General features: G+C 37.5%; 1 protein-coding gene across 2 annotated transcripts in view; it reads right to left on the bottom strand.

Moving 5' to 3' along the window:
• zbtb47b (zinc finger and BTB domain containing 47b) overlaps nt 1-19,531 on the bottom strand; it is a 44,223-nt gene that overhangs the window by 11,203 nt on the left and 13,489 nt on the right. The window contains exon 2 of one of the 2 annotated variants that reach the window (XM_036522030.1): nt 16,778-16,880. The exons of the other annotated variant lie outside the window; for it this stretch is intronic. The gene's annotated coding sequence lies outside the window, so the exon portion shown is untranslated. The remainder of the gene's footprint in view (nt 1-16,777; nt 16,881-19,531) is intronic. 2 annotated transcript variants of the gene reach the window in all.

The following is a 19,531-nucleotide window of genomic DNA, read 5'->3' as shown; positions in this document are numbered from 1 at the left end:
ATGTGTAAGCACTAAAATAAAACAAAAAAGAGTAAAAAATATATGGAGCAATGTGGAATCACAGCAGCACGCTTAATTTGGTAAAAGGGACAACAAAGGCCTATTACACTTTGTCAACTAGATTTAAACACAAAGTACCAAGTACCAAACACCACTCAACATCACTCAAGCAGCATAACCACACAGACACCAGTTCAAAGGCCATGGACTAAACCATACGCGAACAACAAACAAATAAATGTAATTTGTTCGGACACCAAAGGTTTCAACGCATTTTAGTAAAGGGGACTGCAAAGTTTCAAATTTGAAGCTGTGTAGATAAAGAACAGTAAGAGATCTGGAATTTTCCTGACCATGCACCAACGTAACATGCAGAGAACATTAAATATAAATTAAACCAGCATGCCACTTTTAGCCTTAAAGCAATATGTTTTCATATAGCCAACACACAGTTTTCATCCAAACTGGATCCTTGTAGGCACATAACAACAATGGCTCTTTGACATTAATATTTGAACAGTGAATTGATATTCAGCTCCATCTCCACCTGTTAGCTCTCTCAAACCCATACCTGTCTCCAAGGATTGTATTGGTATGCAGAGAACAAAACACATCCTCAGAACTAATACTGTAAGGACAAATAGGGTGAACACATTAAGATTAAGATCTGATGGTGAGGATAAGACCCCATCCACAGTTTAAGGTAGGCACTGAATTGGATGAAAAATTTATGTTCAGTCTGCAGGAACAGTATGCCAGTCTTTCCACCTAATGTACAATAATGCAAATATCCCAGAAAATAACACCTGTAACAAAATACAGACCTAATTGTACTTCTACAATCAGTAATTGGCAACAGCCAAACAAGAAGACGATCACTAATAATCAGGGGTGGAGCCGATGGCTCATTGCAGAGGGGACGAGGACCTGTAGTGGGCCCTTATACAGCCTAATATAGGCTGTATGGAGATGCAAGACAGATCTAAGGGGAAACTTACGGAGACGGAAGGGCAGAACGGAGACAAATGCGGATTACAATGAGGTGTGTTATTTCAGCACATCTCATTGCATGAGACCATTTTTAAATACCGCGGCTCCATCAGCAGTGATGGCGATGGGAAATAAAACAAGACGGTCGGCAATCGTCTAGTTCCTATACTTTGGGTATATATATATATATATATATATATATATATATATATATATATATATATATATATATATTATGTCTCTGCTCATTCAAAATAAATATCACGCCGAGAAACTTAGCTAGGGGTGGGTCGAAACCATTACGCCCTCAGTCTGACTTTTTTGCCGCAATCAACACACAAACAGACTTTATTCAAAATATTCAACTAAACAACAAAAATGCATGTTCAGTCAGGCAGATTGCGACCAAGGTGGGCCCCTTGGTAACTGGAAGAACCGTGGGCCCAGGGCAGCTGCACCCTCTTCCCCTCTTTGCTCCACTACAGCTAATACTCTTCCAGGTCAACACAGAGTTGCTGTTGCAGTTAGACATCTGGACTTTGAGGGGTTAATCCATAATACATCCCGATTTTTTTGTTTGCAATAACAGCCAGCAATGAGGTTTTCTGACAGCTTCTGCCAAACTATAGACAGTGGGGCACATTTTCACTTCCATCCTGTTAAGTCAAACGATTTCTTTTAACTGACGCCTCTTTACGTTCTTCTTAAAAATACTGATGTCTGTGTGCATTGGCATAAGCACTACCCTCTCTGAAATCAATAACAAAGACCTGCAGGAAAATTGATTGTTAACTAGAATTAACCTTGACTAAGATTTCCAATAACCTTGTCATCTAATGTCAGAATTATCTAAGGATTTATGCTTTGGTAGACTGGAACCAGTACAGTTCAGGGGCAAAGCTGTGCACTTCCAAACACTTCCATTGCACTCCATATAAGTAGCTGGTATGTAAATTCATGAAAACTGTTATTCTTTCTAAGATCCATTCTTTACAATAATCTACCCCAAAAATGTAAACAATTACTAGTCATGCAGGCTTTCAGCCAGCAATGTACAAGGAATTCTGTATTATTCAACTTTGTACAGATGTGTGTTTGTTGCAGATATTGTTAGTAATATTTGCCTTATAAAATTCTAATTCAAGTGCTTCAAAAAGATTAGAAATGCATACCAAAGCAGTATCAAACATCACCTGATTATTTAGCAACATCTAAATAATAACAGCTGCTTAACTAATAAGCTTGAACTGTTACTTTTGCTGAGAACTGTAACTAGTCAGAGCAGTGAATTCAAACCCATGACTGAGACAGGCCCACAGAAATTAGGAAAAATATATTTTATGCATTGACAGCTGTAATAAAATGAACATATTTGAAAAATATTTACACTTAAATAAACTTAAAATTATAACAAAATCACTAAGGGTCAGCAGTTTTTGTTATTTGTTGCTCTGAATAAGTACACATGCTTAGGGGTGCATTGCAGCCCTAGATGGACCTCAGTGCAACCCCAGTTATCTCCTTATATCCCGATGTCTACATAGTACTTATGACTTTTTGTGCTCCTGTGTGGATTGCAATTGCTCCCCTCTGTATTTTCTCCTGGCGCCGAGCCTGCTGACAATCCACTTGGCATAGGGCATGTCTTTACTACTTGGTCTGATGAGAAGTTTGTTCAATCATATAAAATCTATTTTTGTGTCAGACTCATATCCCTCTATACTGTGCATCACTAACAATAGTCCTTGTGTGTTAAATTAACAAAAAGGCTTGACTTCATGTATTGATATCCATGCTGAATTCAGCCTGTATTTAAATGTGTTTAAATGTAAATCACACCAAAATACAGCTCTCCTCCTAAAGAGCTGACACTATGAAGGAAAAATACCAAAAACTGGGCACATAGTTTAAGCACATAATTATTAAAAAGACACTTCTGCTCAAATGATCCCTTTTTCAGGCTGTGACTCATTTGCAGCTGTGAACACCGCCTCATGGCAAAATGGCCACATGAAACCTCAACAATGAAAGTGAGATAATCAAAAGAAATGCCAGTGGCCTCATGCATGTAGCCTGATCATGCATTTTGTTATGTATCGACCCCTATGTTAATCTCAGATTCCTTCTTCCCACTCCCTGCCCAGAATATCCATTACAACCAGACAGGAAAACACAAGCTCCTTTCATCTATAAAAACTAAAGTACACTCAAAGTGCATTTGAGAACCAGTTAAATTTAGTGTTCTAGATTAATCAATCCCTTTTCAAAGATACTTAAGTTTATCATTTCATTGACAATGCACCATTTTTAATAAAACTTCAATGAATTCCAGATGTAAGCACAGAAATATGTTTCCACCACTTATACTGTAGCTCAATTTTCCAGGGCATGTACAGTTTTGCATGTAGGAATTTGAAGGATCATGGTGTGTCAGTGTGTTATGTAAAACAGAGCATAGAAGTCCTGAAAGCATACGTTATAATGCTAAGGACTGCATGACCATCACAGGAATGTCCAGCACACTCTACAAAGGCCACTCACAAACACTCCACGACAGCTGCTGTCAGACCAAACACTTAAAGACTGAGAAGACTAAAGACCAAGAAGGGGAGATGCAAAAATGTGTGCTGAAGAACGAGAGCACCTGCTCGATACATCACAGTGAAGTGCACTCTAACCTCACTGAATCAATAACTTGAAGTTTATGAACATTAACATCTCAACTGGGGTATTTCTGAGCCAGAGTCTGTGTATAGCTTTGTGTTGCATTTTCTGGCTTTTCATAACATTAAAGAACAAGACGATATTATACCTTGACTCCCCTGAAAGTGAAAGGTTATAACTGCCGAGTAACCAAGGAAACTAAGCAAAGCATGCATAATATTTTGAAATTTTAAAGGCAAATCTGAAATATTACCATTTCCCCATCTGCATGTAAATGTTAAAATTAGTGCTTATTTGGACTCATTGATTCTTTCATGAAAACTCCACCTCTACCCTCACTCTCAATCAGGAGGCCCTGCTAGCATTAATAAGCACATAATCACATAATCACGTGGAAAACAAGCACAACAAGGGATCTGCTCACACAGCTAACATACAGTACATTGAAAAAAGGCTCAATCAAAATGCAATTGTCTTGAAAGACTGAAGTTCTTTACTATTTTTGATTCCATTAAACCAGTAAGCACAGCCAAAGGTCTGCATTATTTTTGCTTGTACGGTTTTTGGCAAATTCACCTCGGTGAACTGTTTTACAAAAACTAGAAGCCATTTCACAACCAAGAGAAGAAAAGCTCACTACTTTCTTCTTTCATATTTTTCATCATCACCATCATCACTATCACTATCGTCTAAAGCTCGACTCGACCCTACTGAAGTAGGCCAAAAAATTTCTCAATGCCATGCAACATATTCCCTCAGACCACGGTAACATGTAAATGACTGGAACTGGGACAAGTGTTTCTGTATGTACTTAAAAGATTCTTCTGTTCTGCAGATGAGCAACTGTCTTCCTTTAGGCAAGTATTCAGTTCTCAAAAGGATATTTCTACACTGCGGTTATTCAGTCAAAAATATTGGCTAGCTACCTCTGTAATGTAGCAAGGACTATGCTCAATCTTCTGATGTTTCCCTGATTTCCACAACCGAAGTGATGCGTTACCAATTCATACTAATTCATACTAAGCCAATCTAAGAAGTGAATGTCTTCAAAAGGTAAAACTAACATTTCTCTTCATTCTACTTTCCCAAAATAATGTTCACACTCAGATAAGACACAGCTAAAATGTCACTTGTTGCGGATATAAGATACATAGCTTTGGTGCATAGCAGGTGAATGCTTTATGTACACAGATCAAGGACGCATTTATTTGCAATCACTATGTATTAAAATCACAAGTATTACATCAAGATGGCTCTCAGCTTACTGTAGCCACTGTTCATTGATAAAGAGTCAATGACAATCCCTTTTTCCAGTAACTTGTCAGCTTGCTGATCTGATATAGCTAGTCATAAAATGCTGATATATATCATATCATTTCATGGATACGTAGGTAGCTAGTTAGGCTGTGAATTGCATCATTAACTGTTTGTAAAGCACTAATCAAACAACAACAAAAGAAATATTATTCATAATAAAATAGCTATTACTTGGCTATGAGTTAAACATTAGTTAAATCCTATCTCTAGGAGTACCAAATAAGGTAGCTAACCACCAATCAACAGGTTTAAAATGACATGTAGCCAAGTTAAAAACAAAAAACAAAATCAAAACAAACACACATGCCTGGAAAGCTAACAAGGCACAAACTGAACTGCCTAGAACTACCAACTGAGCTACCTAGCTAGACACTGTATATAATTAGTTACATACGGTTGTTGACTAGGTAACTAGCTAGATGACATCACCATGACAAGCTGTACACACAGCTGTAAGATTGCTGGTTCAAACGCAAGAGATACATAGAAAAAGGTTATATTCAGATATTCAGAGAACATCAAGCACATTTATGGTCACAATCCAACTAGACTATTAATGCCAGAACCAAAATGATGGGATACAAAATACTTGAGAGACCTAAATCCAGTTTTGGCAAAGAAAGCATGACGAAGGACCAAATTTTACTGTAACATGTTTTACCAGTTACTATCACCAATTAATATTAAGGACAATGTGCTAGAAACAGTCATAGAGTTTGCATTATATTAATGCCTCAGATCAAATACTACGGTGTTTGCAAGAATTCACACCAATGTAACTAACTTGGAATAATTACCTAATTATTTCAACTAAAGTGACAAAAATGTAGCAAGAAACCTCTTTTGATTGACTGGCAGCCCTGCTTTATATATGATTGTAAAGGAGTCAGACATTTAATTATGCAAATCTAAAGTTAAGCATATATCTGAAATATTGTCATGTTCTGGAATGTGTAATTTTTCTGGTTTCAAGCATGTAATGGCATAAGCAAGTACTGGGCTGATCTTACAGTAGCTTGTAATTTGCAATAATGGAAGCACAAGCCTCTGAGCTCAGAAAAAAACAGACAGATAAAAAGAGCGTATGTGTGTTTGTGTGTTGTACAATATCCAAAGGGATAACAATTAAGGCCTACAGCTGGCTGACAAATTACTGCCCAGTCCAGAAGATACATGTATTTTTGTCTGAAACTTCAAAGATCTGCAGGGGCAGTTCATTCAGCTTTAAATATACTAAAATTGTCTGATGTTGGCCTTTTGGCTTATTGTATTCAATTCAATATTGTATTTTATTTATTTATTTTATTTTGCCTTTTTACTAGTTACACAGCATGTTGTTTATTTCATGCCAAAATGATGTTCAGATAACAGATGTAAATGGGGCTTGAAGAATTTGAAAATCAAGCCAAACTACCTTGAGGGTAGAAATAAATGCACACTATATTTGGAGAGAAACCAGAGAGATTTATGTACTTATCTATCTGCTTAGCTATATACTGTATGTCAACTTACCAGTTGAGAGCTGCAGTTTCATACCTTTTTGAGGAATAACCTGCATGTTAGGTGCTTCAAGAATTCACTGTAATTTTTTTTTCTCTGAAACCATTCATTGACACTACAATATGCATTTACACACAATCAGCAATCAACTTCTGCATTAGGACTTTGCTAAGATATTGAAGCCAACTATTTGGTAGCAGCAAATACCCACCTAGGTAATTAAGTGGCTGGGTCAAAACTTCCGTGTGGCCAAACACTAGCCTTGGGCAATGTACTCAACCCAAACTGCCTCAGTAAATATCCAGCTGTATAAATGGATTGTATTTTAAAATTGTAAGCTATGTAAGTTGTTCTGGATAAGAATGCCTTAATTTGCTATAATTTCAATTTAACATACTTGGCTATGATTCCCTTTTTTCCACACAAGGAAAAAATCATTTAATACAGGCAAACTGGATTGGTTGACAGGTATCTACAGCAAGCTATTCTGGTCTACAAGGTGCTGCAACTGCCTGTTCTAATAATGTCAATGTGACCAACTACTGCAATGTCACATTATCTCCATCAACGCTTCTGTGAAAATGAGGATGACAACAGCAGCAGCATACAGCAACTTTTTTTTTCAAACAGCACTAAATGTCACCTTGCATATACATGGATTATGTTTTGACTAAACAGGAGCTGTTTTGCTAAAAAATGTAAACATTTACTCTTAATAGCAATGCACAGAGCAAATTCATGTCATTAGCGATTAATGATTTCAATTCAGAAAATACAGAAAAGGGGAAGCAAAATAAGTTACATTTTTACACAAACACTGATCAAATATATTTTTTCTTTGAAATCATTATATCAGAAGGCACTGCAATTAAACTACCAAGTAATAAATATAGGATCTTGAAAATAGTGCATCTAACTCGTGAGGTAAAACTGAGCAACATATATTTTAGAAGTACATTTATGGCATTTTGAATTTTCAAAGACAATTCTTATAATCCTCTTATTCAGGCAAACCTGTAACAATTCTTTATAAGTAAGTAGGATTTGGAGTATAAGCTCACTGGATAAAGGTAAAATAAAATATTTGTGCATTAATGTATGTATTTGACATACAATTTAACAACATGAATGACATTACTACATATAAAATGTAGGTAATGTCAATACAGCCAATCCTTTCACCCCTGGTACTTGCACTTACAAAATTTCAGTAACCTTCATCTCAATATTGGGCCATTTTTGCTCTATGGCTGCAACCCCCACTTGTACCTTTCCTTACTCCGACTTAGTATGGGAACAACAGCACATGTACAGGTGCTAGCACTATTCAGAGATAATGAGAAAGGGAATGCAAGTGCAGGCTGTTGTGGGGCACTTGTCCAACCAATCACCCTTCCTTACAACTACAGGCCAATCACATGTCCTGCAGATTATCCTGTTTTCGGTGGCCTCTAATCCACTATTTCACTGCATTACAACAAATGCTATACCGACTAACCGTCACATTGTTAACCTTGTCGAGTGTGGTATGCACGAGCAGCGGCCAAGTTCTCTGAGCCAAAGTGTAAAATAGCAGAGCAGCACTGGGAGAACAGAGGGGCAGCGATCGCGCTTTTTCTGAGCTTCCCATTCACTTGAGAAAGTGACTTTGTTCCCATCCATGCCAAACTGGTCGGAACCTGCATGGGTTTATTTATTCTATAAAGTCACTAGGATCCCATTTACTGCTTTTCAGAGTGCGTCCAGATCCACACTCCAGCGATGGTTCCCTCTCTTTCAATCCGTCTGCTCAGGGTTGCCAGGATAATAAAGACAGCCGGAGGCCAGAGAGAGGGAAGCACGGCCGTAAAATTCCTGCCTCTTCGATGATTTCTTCATCAGAAATTCCTGGCTGGGCCGTGCATTTGCGTACATTTCTTGTTTATTTGCGCAGGGGCTCCGCAGAGGAGCTCGGTTTTAACCACAAGCCGAGGCTTCACACGCGGCCCATACCAAACACTGCCGCGTCAGCGCTGCAGGCATGCAAAACGATTTCATGTGCCGTGAAAGGAGCCCCCAGAGGAGCCGTGTAGAAAAGGACTTCAAAGTTCTGCCCGTCCATAGGGCCCACCAGGTCGGCTTGGGCAAAACAGCACTTTCTGAAGGGCTGATCAAGGTGGAGACTCATTGACACTGTTATGAAGGAAGGGGGGGGGGGGGGGGGGGGGAAGAAGGAAGTGCCTGCACAGTCTCAATCCGACTTTATTCCATGGTGACTGGAATGATTGATAAAGGAATGCTATTCAGGCAATCTTCTCCTCTCAGCCTCCGACTGGTGTGTCCAATCGACTTGGTACGGAGTTAATAAGAACACTGTGAAAGTCATGCTTCTGAATCATTCATGTAAAAATCAGTCAAGATGGCTGCTGTGGATTGGGCTTGATAATGCTCCTCACGGGCCAAGGCAAATATTTCTTTCTCAGCAAGGATGATGACCAAGGGACCATTAAAAGATTTTATGCAACGCCAATTTAAACTGTGATCTTTTAGACGACGAACAACCTCCTTCACTTCAAAAGAATGCTTTCCAACAAAATTAAACTCATCTCTCCCTTATTTGACTGTGGACTCAGAAAATTCTAAGTTACATAGTTCAGTTAATTGACCCAGAATAGTTAATGTACAAAAGATTGCTTACACTGCTAGGAAATAAAAAGTATAGAGTCTGAATCTGTCCTTCACACTTTCTGTTAAATAAGCCATAAGTACTGAATAAACATGTAGTGAAATGTCATTAAGCCCTGTGTAACCATTATGTAAATACACAGCTGAAGGATTTGATTTGGGTTTTGGGATAGAAAAAGGATTAGAGCTTGGAGTGCAGTTACAGTCTGGGTTATAGTTAGGTTCATGGCTAGGGTAATTATGTAACTTACAAAGCTGTGCTCCATACTGGATACTTACTGGAATCACATAGAGATACGTTCTATTTAATGTGTAACAAACTACTAAGTACTACGTAATTACAGTAGTAGACTGCCCACTTAATATTGTGGTGCCAGCCTGTATTTCCTTTTTTATTTTCTCCCTATTTTACACCCAGTTTTTTTTCTAATTATACTATTTTAAGCTTGTCTCACCACAACAACCTCTGCAACAATACCTCAGCAAGATACTTCCGCATGATGCTCTGAGGAGGGCAGATAAACTAGCTAGCTTCTTTCATTTTCTGTCAGCTAGCTCAATTGTGAACAAAATAACTGCACAAAAATCATATTGAGATTGGTCTCTATCTATGATCCAGGGTTTCCGTTAGCCGGTAATTACCAGTTTTTAGCCTGGTAAAATACAAAACATAGAAGAGGTAAGAAAAAAATCACTGCGGAAACCCTGCTATGAGCCTATATCATGTTGTGATGATGAGGCTAACTATGGACAGACACACCACTGTTCTCCTGTTACACTACCTCTACACTACCAAAAGACATCTCCACAAACTTTTCAGTGTACAAAAATGCCAAATTACACACCTTGCAAGAACACATCTGCCATTCACAGAACTGATATTGGCTTGACTTACTCTTTATTTTTGTAATTGTAGCGATTTCTACAGGCAAGAAATGAACAAAAACGAATTCTCCGTATATAAATGTAAGCAATCAACAATAAGGTTTCCATCACAAAGAGAACAGCAAAGAAGAGATCCATATGGGACATGCTAATTCAAACGGGTTCATGACAAACAGCAAAGCTACGTGATGTGCATCAAGATGTTTGAGATTACTAAGGCCTTGATAAATTTTCGATGCAAATAGATGGTCCCTAGCTAGATGGGGCTCTTTTCAGCTGAGAGAAGGCATGTCAAAGTAAACACAAATTTGAATCTCATAGACACAAGACAGACTTCTTTGGGAACTGGAATCAGACATGAAAAGTTCAGCATCAATACCAAGTGAATACTGAGGTGACAGAGCAGCATACAGACATTTGATTTTTAGAGCCACTGGGAGAAGGCATTTTGAATGGATAATTACTTTAGTCCAGTCAGTGAATGTCGACCAGACAAGGCACAGCAGCTCAACAAAGTTTCAGACTTCTTTTTCTGCATTGCTAATTGTACTCAAATTGAGAGGGTACAGGGTGGGTACTCTATTGTTAAATAAAACCCCTGTTACATTGCCAAGGAATATGCATTTAAGAGATCATCACCCCACCATTCAAGATGCCTTCAATTCAGAGTAAAAGGATGCCACCAAAAACCTCCATACATGAAAGGCTCCACAACACATTTTTGAGCCAGCTTTAATAGTACTAAAGAGATAGTGTAAAACTGTCAATAACCTGGCTTTCCTGTAGTGTAAATGGAGCAGAAAACTGTAGAGGTGATGTATGAAGGCATACCAGTGGACTTAGCCAAGAGGAGTCCTAAAAAAATATTTTGTATGTGTAATTACAATGTTTTGTCTGAGCCTCTCAAACACACCTAAATCTAATGCTATGTAGTGTTTCTTTAAAATGTGTAGAAAAAGTATAAAAGCAGGTGTGTTGTCAAAGAATTTACTCTCTGCTAGCTATGATGTGAATTCCAGTAAAAATGTCCAAATAGTTACTTTGACTTGTGCAAATGAGGTCTAAGCCAAGGCACTGGGTAACTGGACAAAGTTTTTTTTTCATATCACTATGGACGTATGAATCAAATTTAGTGGGATTACTCAGAGGGAATAAAACTGCATTCCCCTCGATCCATCATTAAATAATACATACGTTTGTCCATGAAGTCAGTTCTTTTTCTCTGTGTCTTTGCTTAACTTCATATTACAGGGATGTTTGGATGTTCTAGTGGCGTCCCATGAAAAAGCCACTTCAGCACGCTGAGGGAAAGTCTGCTCAACAGCAGACAGCACACAGGGTCTGGACACACAACCATCTTCTGTGAGTGACACCTGCCACAACCAGATCGGACACTGTGTCACCTAGGATCTTGATCAAGGTGACAGGGAAAGGCCCACGTTCTGGCCGTAGACATAACTCTCCAGCGCTGATCCACAGAGACAGAGCTGGAGTTTTACTATTAGGAACTGGGTGCCAGTGCATGATATGGCCAAAGCCATTATGTGGACTTAAATTGGGTGAAAAGCTGATCATCCACAGTCAAAAACACTGCCCAGACATAAAACCAACTACATAAAACTAATTACGTAAAAAGCAATTTCATATGCAAAGCTTGCATTTACCTAAAACGCATTTTTGATACAGTTCATGTGATCTTCAGCACACCTTCATTTAACAGGCCTGATCTCATGACACAGCATGTTTCTCGACTGCACTCTGATTGCCCTTCGGTCTCAGTTCCTACCCTCATATACAGACAGGGTGGATATAATTGCTATCCTCATGTCTTTCCACGCTCGCTTCAAATGAAAAAGCCATGTTCATCAGAGTTTAATCAAAATAACATTCACAAGATGTGAAAGCAATCATGGCCATAGTGCATTCGGGGTATAAATTCCTCTGCTTCACTAATGTCGAGACACAGCCTGTAATGACCCACTCCTTCGGCAGACTTGAGAGTAAGAATTAAGCTTCAGTGTTGTGCATTAGTGCTGGTATCAGGCAGTGTTGTATGATCAGTTTTGTATGGACAGCTTCTTTACTCTACATTAGAAATGCCCTTATAGAGTTTCACTTAATTTCTAAGGGTTAAATACCTATCTAATAAATAAGCACTATAAACACTACAATGGACAGCATAGATTTTAATCCATCCATTTTTACTTCCAGGGTCTGTCACACCTATTCCATTGTGAACCTCTTGATTACAAATCTAAAATGTCTTAAAGTATTATTTTATAGTGACAGAAGATCCTTGACACATTGTCAGCTATGGTACAATAAAACAAAATTAATCAAAGACACTACACAGGCAAAACAGTCAGGCAAAATTTCTCATTGAAAAACGTGTCTTTAAAGGTACAACAGTAGGTGAGATGGTGTTTCTGTTAGATATAGTCTGTCAGCTTTAACTTACATTTACTGGCCTCCTCAACCCTGTAGCTAAACAGCTGTGGTATAACTAAGGATCTCTGAGCTAGGGAGAGAAACCCTGTTCTGTGGTTCACTACCTCTGTAGCACAGGGTCTTTGGGGTGAGATAAGACTCAGAGAAATGAGCTTTAAGCTAAGTGAAGTCCTAAAGGGATAGAGGTATATCAAGTAATGGGACACAGGCACATCATTTTCCTGTGTTTATTACCCATGGTATCTCCCTGCATGGCTCTAAAATAGCTTTAATGGACTTGAATGTTTCCCAATTAAAATGCAGCGTTGGCTGTTCTGTGAGAAAATCTAACCCAGGGAAAATGTTTTGACATATGTACCAAGCATATATAAATTAGCACCATAAACTGGTCTTTGCCTACTAAACAAATTATTCAGGGAATAATTTCATCAGTAAATAGATATTATTAAATTATACTTTGAGTTAAACTACTGACTACATTTCAGAGACAGGCCTGGGTCCTCTTTAAAGCACAACAGATGTTATCATTTTAATTAAGCACAACAAATGTTATCGTTTTAATTAATGATATTATAAAATAGAACATTGCTATCTGTTTGCTGGCTCATATGCAGGGCAGCTTAATAGTCTAATATGGCACAATACATCATACATACACTAGAGCCCGACCAATGTAGGATTTTTAAGACTGATACCGATTTCAATATTTGAGGATTTAAAAATCCGATAATGATACATCGGCTGATTTTTTTTTTCTCCAGAAACAAATAACATAAACAAATATTTTCCCTAACATTTGTTATGTGTAGCTATTTAAGAGTCCTCGCCAAGATAACATGACATAATGCAGTTTAAAAATAAACTTGTTTTATTGTCATAAGTAGTACTTTGAACAAAAGTACAACAAAATATATTAAAGTTTTTATAAATAAGAGTCAAATGTATAAAAATACAAAAAAGTTTAAAAAAATATCATGCCATCTTAAACTATGCAGTAAACTGATAGTGACCTAGAGTAAACACTGCTGTTGAATGCATGTAATACAACATGGCTGTCTTCAACAAGGACTTGTGACTTTGGGATTTCACACTACACGTTTGAAAGAGAAGCTAGATAACTTTGGCTACCAAACTATGTTAGATACTTGTTCAGCTCACGTTTATTTACGTGTCCCCTCTGGTTTAACCCTTTCGCACGTAACTTATTTTTTATGCTATGTAGCGCGCGTGTCACATGGTTTGTTATGTTTTCATTTGCGTCATTGAGCTTCTCATAGTTTTCAGTTAGCATTTGCTATATTTTTAGAGTGAAATCGCTGTTTCCTCAAAGCTAAAATTAGCTAGAATTTCTCCAATCTAGTGTTCTAATCACACCAGTTTTAGCATACATGCTAAACAGCTAATCACACTGGTGTGGCCGTATTCGCAAAAGGGTTAATAATTTCCATTTGGCAAGGGTTAGGGTTAGAATTAGGCACGCCGATGTATTGGTTGGGCTGTAACATACACGAATGTATACATACAAATAGATCTCAGCAGAAAAAGAACATAAATGAAGCAGGTACAGAGTAGCCAAATTAAAATCTAATAAAAACAGGCTGTCAAGAAATAATCATTAAGATGAACATGATCACAAAGATTTCAGACTGAATGTGGTTTAACAATAATCTTTAAATCACATTTTTTATGTTGCACTGAAAATGTGGACTTTCATGCACTCTGGCAAGGATAATTCCATTACACAGCTTTCTTACAACAAAGGAAGAAAATCTTCATTTTACTTTTAAAGACACCTGAATGCATTTTACCCACAAGATTGTGAATGTGGCATAATATTTCACAAACACTTTTGCTCTCTTCCTCCCCGGACACTGAATAAGCATAACCTGCCTCTTTGATGCCTTCCTCCTTTATGTTTAACAATAGAATGAAGCAGTACTGGCACTGCTCTGACAAAACCTAGCTTCTCGGCTCAAGTTATCACTCTGCAGCAACAACTCCCCATGCGTCCCACCTACAGAACCATCCCTCTCGCCAAGGTTGAACAGGGTAGGCTCTTGTCAGAAGGAAAAAGACACAGAGAGAGGAAAACAATGCCTGGGGAGGGGGGAGGAGCATACAGCAGGTCAATCTCAAAGAACCCGCCCCCCCCACCCCCCAACCTCGCCTCCCTCCCTCCTTCTCTCCATTTCATCACCATGTACCCCCAGCATTGACCTTCAGGAGAGGAGAGTACGACAAAGATATGCAGCATTTAATCCCTGTGCCAATGTGACTGTGAAAGAGGAGTTCTAAAAAGGTTCTGCACACTTAAATCCATAAATGCACGTGTGAATGTTCTTAGAAAACCTGCCAACTTTACTATGGTACTACACATACGAGTTGTTGAAGACAAAGGTCCATAACTATATGTATTCACATGCAGTGGAAGCCAACAAACCATTACACATTATAGGGTACAGTATGCACATTTTCACGACAGCAAGAAACCCAGCCCTTTAGCTACAGCAGACAGGGATGCAAGGTTGTCCAGAAACAATGTAGTGGCAATGACTACAACTTGATGGTTAATGGAAATGTAAGATACCTACCTGTATAAGCAAGAGAAGCCTTTCCTGCACTGTTAACTTACAACATGCCCTGATTCATCTTGTTGTGGGTATGCTACACTGTCAAGAGAACCACAACAGGTAATGATCACACCTTGTGACACTGCTAACACAACCTTATGGAGCAGTTCTCTCACAATACTGTGACAGGATGTTCTACAGCCACAAATAAGGGGACTTAACAAGTCAAAGTCTAAATGCTGACTGAAAGGAGCCATTTGGGTGGCTGCTGTTGCAATGTCAACATTTCAAAACAAACAATGCAATGCAAATTATAATTGCATTAAAGGTTTGTTGGAAATACACCATGCATAGATTAAAAAAAAACAACTATCTACTAAAAACTTGATGTATGTGCCCAAGATAAATGTACCAAATGCACCTTTATTAAGCTACTTTCCAATCAGAGAGATATTATCAACTGAGATCAGAAAGAAACCTCTCCTTCCCTCTCTCACATCAGAGTCACACCCTCTCTCAGCAGCTAAGGGAATTATTTTTCCTGAAAAGTGACAGATCAGCTTGACTACTGAGTGAAATGTGCCAACTCCAGAGACTAATGCCAACAGGTCTGAAACTGCTGAAGTTGTGAGACAACAATACCACGCCATTAAACACTTCAGATACCAAATTCAGTGTAACTTAAATTCAGTGACACTTAATATCATCTCTGCCATGACGAGCAAACTGTGATAATAAGAGTGGTGTGATATTAGCATGGTTTCAGTGTTAGCCAGTACTGTGGTGCTGCCACACAAACAAACAAACAATATTATTATAACCATGATTGCGCATACAGTTTACAGTATATACTGAAAAGTATATACAATGCTAATTTATATTCATCATAAAGTTAATAAAAAGAGATCACTAAAAATGACTATTTTGTCTATGCTGCTTGTAATTTAAAAAGGCAGAATACACAATAACAAAAGCAAAATATACCCTTGATAAAATGCAGGTGGTTTGAAAAATCTAGGTAATTTTGGTAAAAAGCTATTGAGATTTAACAACAGCATATATCGGCATACATCAGCAACAACATATCACTTGCTGATGGCAGTGTAGACATTTGATCCTGATACCTGAGAAGTCAGGCCTCATAATCAAAACTGAACATTAGCAGAAGTTTGGTTATATTCTAAAAATGAGTGAACTGTTGACTGATTTGAGTTGAATGGACATGTAGGCATTTTCAAAGCCATTACAACAAGCTTACTAAACAGTGTTAGTTTTGCAACACTGCAATTAATTGTGATTGGATTTGTACAGGTGCATATGGTAAGGATAGATCAATTATTTTAAAATTATACATATAAAGCAAAAATCAAAAAATGGCAACTCTGAAAGTAACAACAAAGGGGGCCAGGCTATGTCAGAGGAAAAATGGCTGAAAAAAGCTTGGCCAGATTTCAGAGCAGAATTCACACTTACATAGGTGTAATGTGAGAGAAGTGAGAGGAAATGGGAGGCAATAATCCAATTCCATATATGTGAATCACAGTTGGGAGCATGAGGAAGTTTTAAATTTTGCAAAAAAAAAAAAAAATCATAATTTTAAACATTTAATATGTAATTGTACCTCTCACAACTCTGAAGAGCAATTTGCAGTATCTCCTTAGTGTTTGATGAAGGAGTGATAATGCCCTTGTGCTATAGTATGTGCTTCCAAAGGAAATATTGAACTCTGGGTCACTCACCTGTCCCAAAGATTAAGAAAACCAGGGTGGCACACCTTGAGTTAAGCGGAAAGGTACTCTCTGCCCAGCAAAGAAAGCACAGGGGACTCTTCAATGGCACGGACTGCGAGATAAAATTCACAGAAATTAATATTTAATAATTGCCTTGTCTTTCCTATTGAGGGAATTATAAATCCCTGTAAAGGAAACTGATGTATGCAGTCTTTTTATTTATATCCTCTTTTATATGTGGCATTTATTATCCTAAGAGGGCATTTCATGAGAAGAAATTAAAGGTAGCTTTATGAGGAGAATAAATTAAAGGCACCACCCTACTTTACAGTTATTGAGAAAAGGAGACAAAGGAGTATCAGTTTTTTCTTCATTGAAGCTAAATTTGAATGGCTCAGTCTGTGAATCCTGGGTATTGAGCAGATCAAGAGGAGAAGGATGCATTTTTTGTCCATTTGTGCATGGAGCTATGTAATTGGACAACGTGCATTCTTCACACATTTATATTTATACAACCAGACAATGCCCTCCATATGGAGGGGGGGACACATTTTCCTTTATCAGTTTAAATACATTCGTATAGTTTCTTGAATTTAACTTCAAAGTATTAAGAGAAAAAGATAATCACTTGCCTAAAAACATACAGATTTCAGCTGATGTGCATGGCTAAAATAGTATGGCACCATCCTACCATTCATTCACCATTCATTTCTCACTTAAGGCCATCATGCCTTATTTTGTATTATAAAATTACACAAAAGATTACACATTATACATAATCAGGTCTGTCGTGATAAGTGAACGAAATATTTTCTCAAATAGTTCAGACAGGAATTATTGTGCATTTGAAACATGTAATGTAGCATTAAGTGGTAGGCTGTTCTCTTGCAGCAGCTAGCTGAATTTCAGTTTCAGTTTCAACCATAGCCACATATAGCAGAAATACGCCTGAAGGATTTAATGGTGCCATGAAATGATTCTACCCATTTCCAAAACCACGCAAATCTTATCCACTTTCACACAACAGTGTAAGTAAACAGACAGAGGACAGATAGTGGTTGACTGCATAAAGTTCCACAATCAAAATTAAACTACATTTAAATTGTAAACAACATATATATCTACCTGCAACCTGTGCTCATTAACCAAGGCAAGATTTTTTAGCGCAATGCAAACCAATCAGAACAATTCCAATTCCAATCCCACAATTCCCCAATCAGGATTAGTTACACTGCATGTATAATGCAATTTTTTATATGTATATATATATACAATATAATATATATATATATTAAATCAACTCCCATTTGCCTCAGTTTCCATGTGAAGATGATCAAAGATCAAATAAAAAATGTTCTCTACTTCATTGAAAAATAAATCACTTACTCTACATAACAAGAATTTTACTTACAGTTGTTCTCATAAAGTGTCAGTTTCAAAAAAGACCATTACTTTGTGGTAAGTTAAAGGGAAAGCTACTGAGCTAATTTCCATGGGAACAGAATAGAACAAAGATGAATATCACTCTGACATGTAAACTCTACCCAACACAATCTTTTGTCTGCATCACTTCAAGCGTAGCCAGCCTGAAATGGCATCCGCATTTTGTTTATAAGGAACTGAAATGAGAAACTCTGTCTGCTTTTTCCAGGTTTTGAGTCAGAACAGTGAATTTCCATATGATAGTTTTGGTTTGAAGTAAAGCCAATCCATGTTCAATGTTGGGGTAAATATTCACACATTTGCTTTCATTTGTTGGGTCAAAGTGAAGTTAGGCCTGACACTTGTAAACAAACAGCCCCACAAAATGAGGGAGGCCAGTTCCTTGAGCTGTGGATTAATCCTCACAATTTTCTTAGCACATATTCACAGTTAGCCATTCCTTTTTCAGTACTCCTATTTGACTTACATGCAAAACAAAATAAACTGCACTACTGCTTCACATAAAAATCACACAGAACACAATATGACAGAAGTTGCAGCAAAGTGAAATATAAATTATCACTAATTTACTTAAGCTTTCCATAGTAAATGAGGGACAGAAATCCTGCTTTTGAAACAAGACTATATCTTGTGTGTCTATATATAATCCGTTTCAATATATTTATGCCTGTAATGATTTACAAGATCTTGTTTAACTACTTTCGGATCAATAACATAAATGCCAATTTCCAGCATTTCCAGCAACTCAGGTTACAGGTACATGAAAAAGTAAATCAATAATTCATTTTTTAATACATATATTGTCATACTGTATACATTTTTACATCACTGATTGTGCATTATGAAGAACAAAAGGATGCATTTGATGGATCATGCTAAAGTCAAGATAAAAAATTGATATCCCTGAAGTCAACTCTGCATCATGGTAAGGGTCAATTAATGCAAGTTTTTTAAAAATTATTTAATGTCTGTGTGATACCTTTAACATTGTAAATGGTTCATGTCCATCTTGGCACATGCATACGCTGTGATATTGCATTACAGCTGAACCCGGTAGCTCAGATTACCCTGCAAAGCTCTTTCCAAACTTCCCAAACAACTGCAGCATTAAAAAACCTACATTTCAAAACCATTTACATGCCATGTATGTCGTGCCATTTCAAAAACAAGTAACAGAGCAATTGTCCTGGCTAGGGCTGGGGGTAAAAACTGATTCAATTACAAATCGCAATTCTTGATTATGGCAATTCTTAGATCGCCTCGCTGATCAAAAATCGATTTTTTAATTAAAAATAAAAAATAGGGATTTTTGGTAATTAC

Source organism: Megalops cyprinoides, chromosome 2, assembly GCF_013368585.1.
Source record: "Megalops cyprinoides isolate fMegCyp1 chromosome 2, fMegCyp1.pri, whole genome shotgun sequence".
Taxonomy (NCBI): Eukaryota; Metazoa; Chordata; class Actinopteri; order Elopiformes; family Megalopidae; genus Megalops; species Megalops cyprinoides.
Note: the sequence above shows the minus strand (reverse complement) of the source record. Positions and strands in the feature narration are given on the sequence as shown.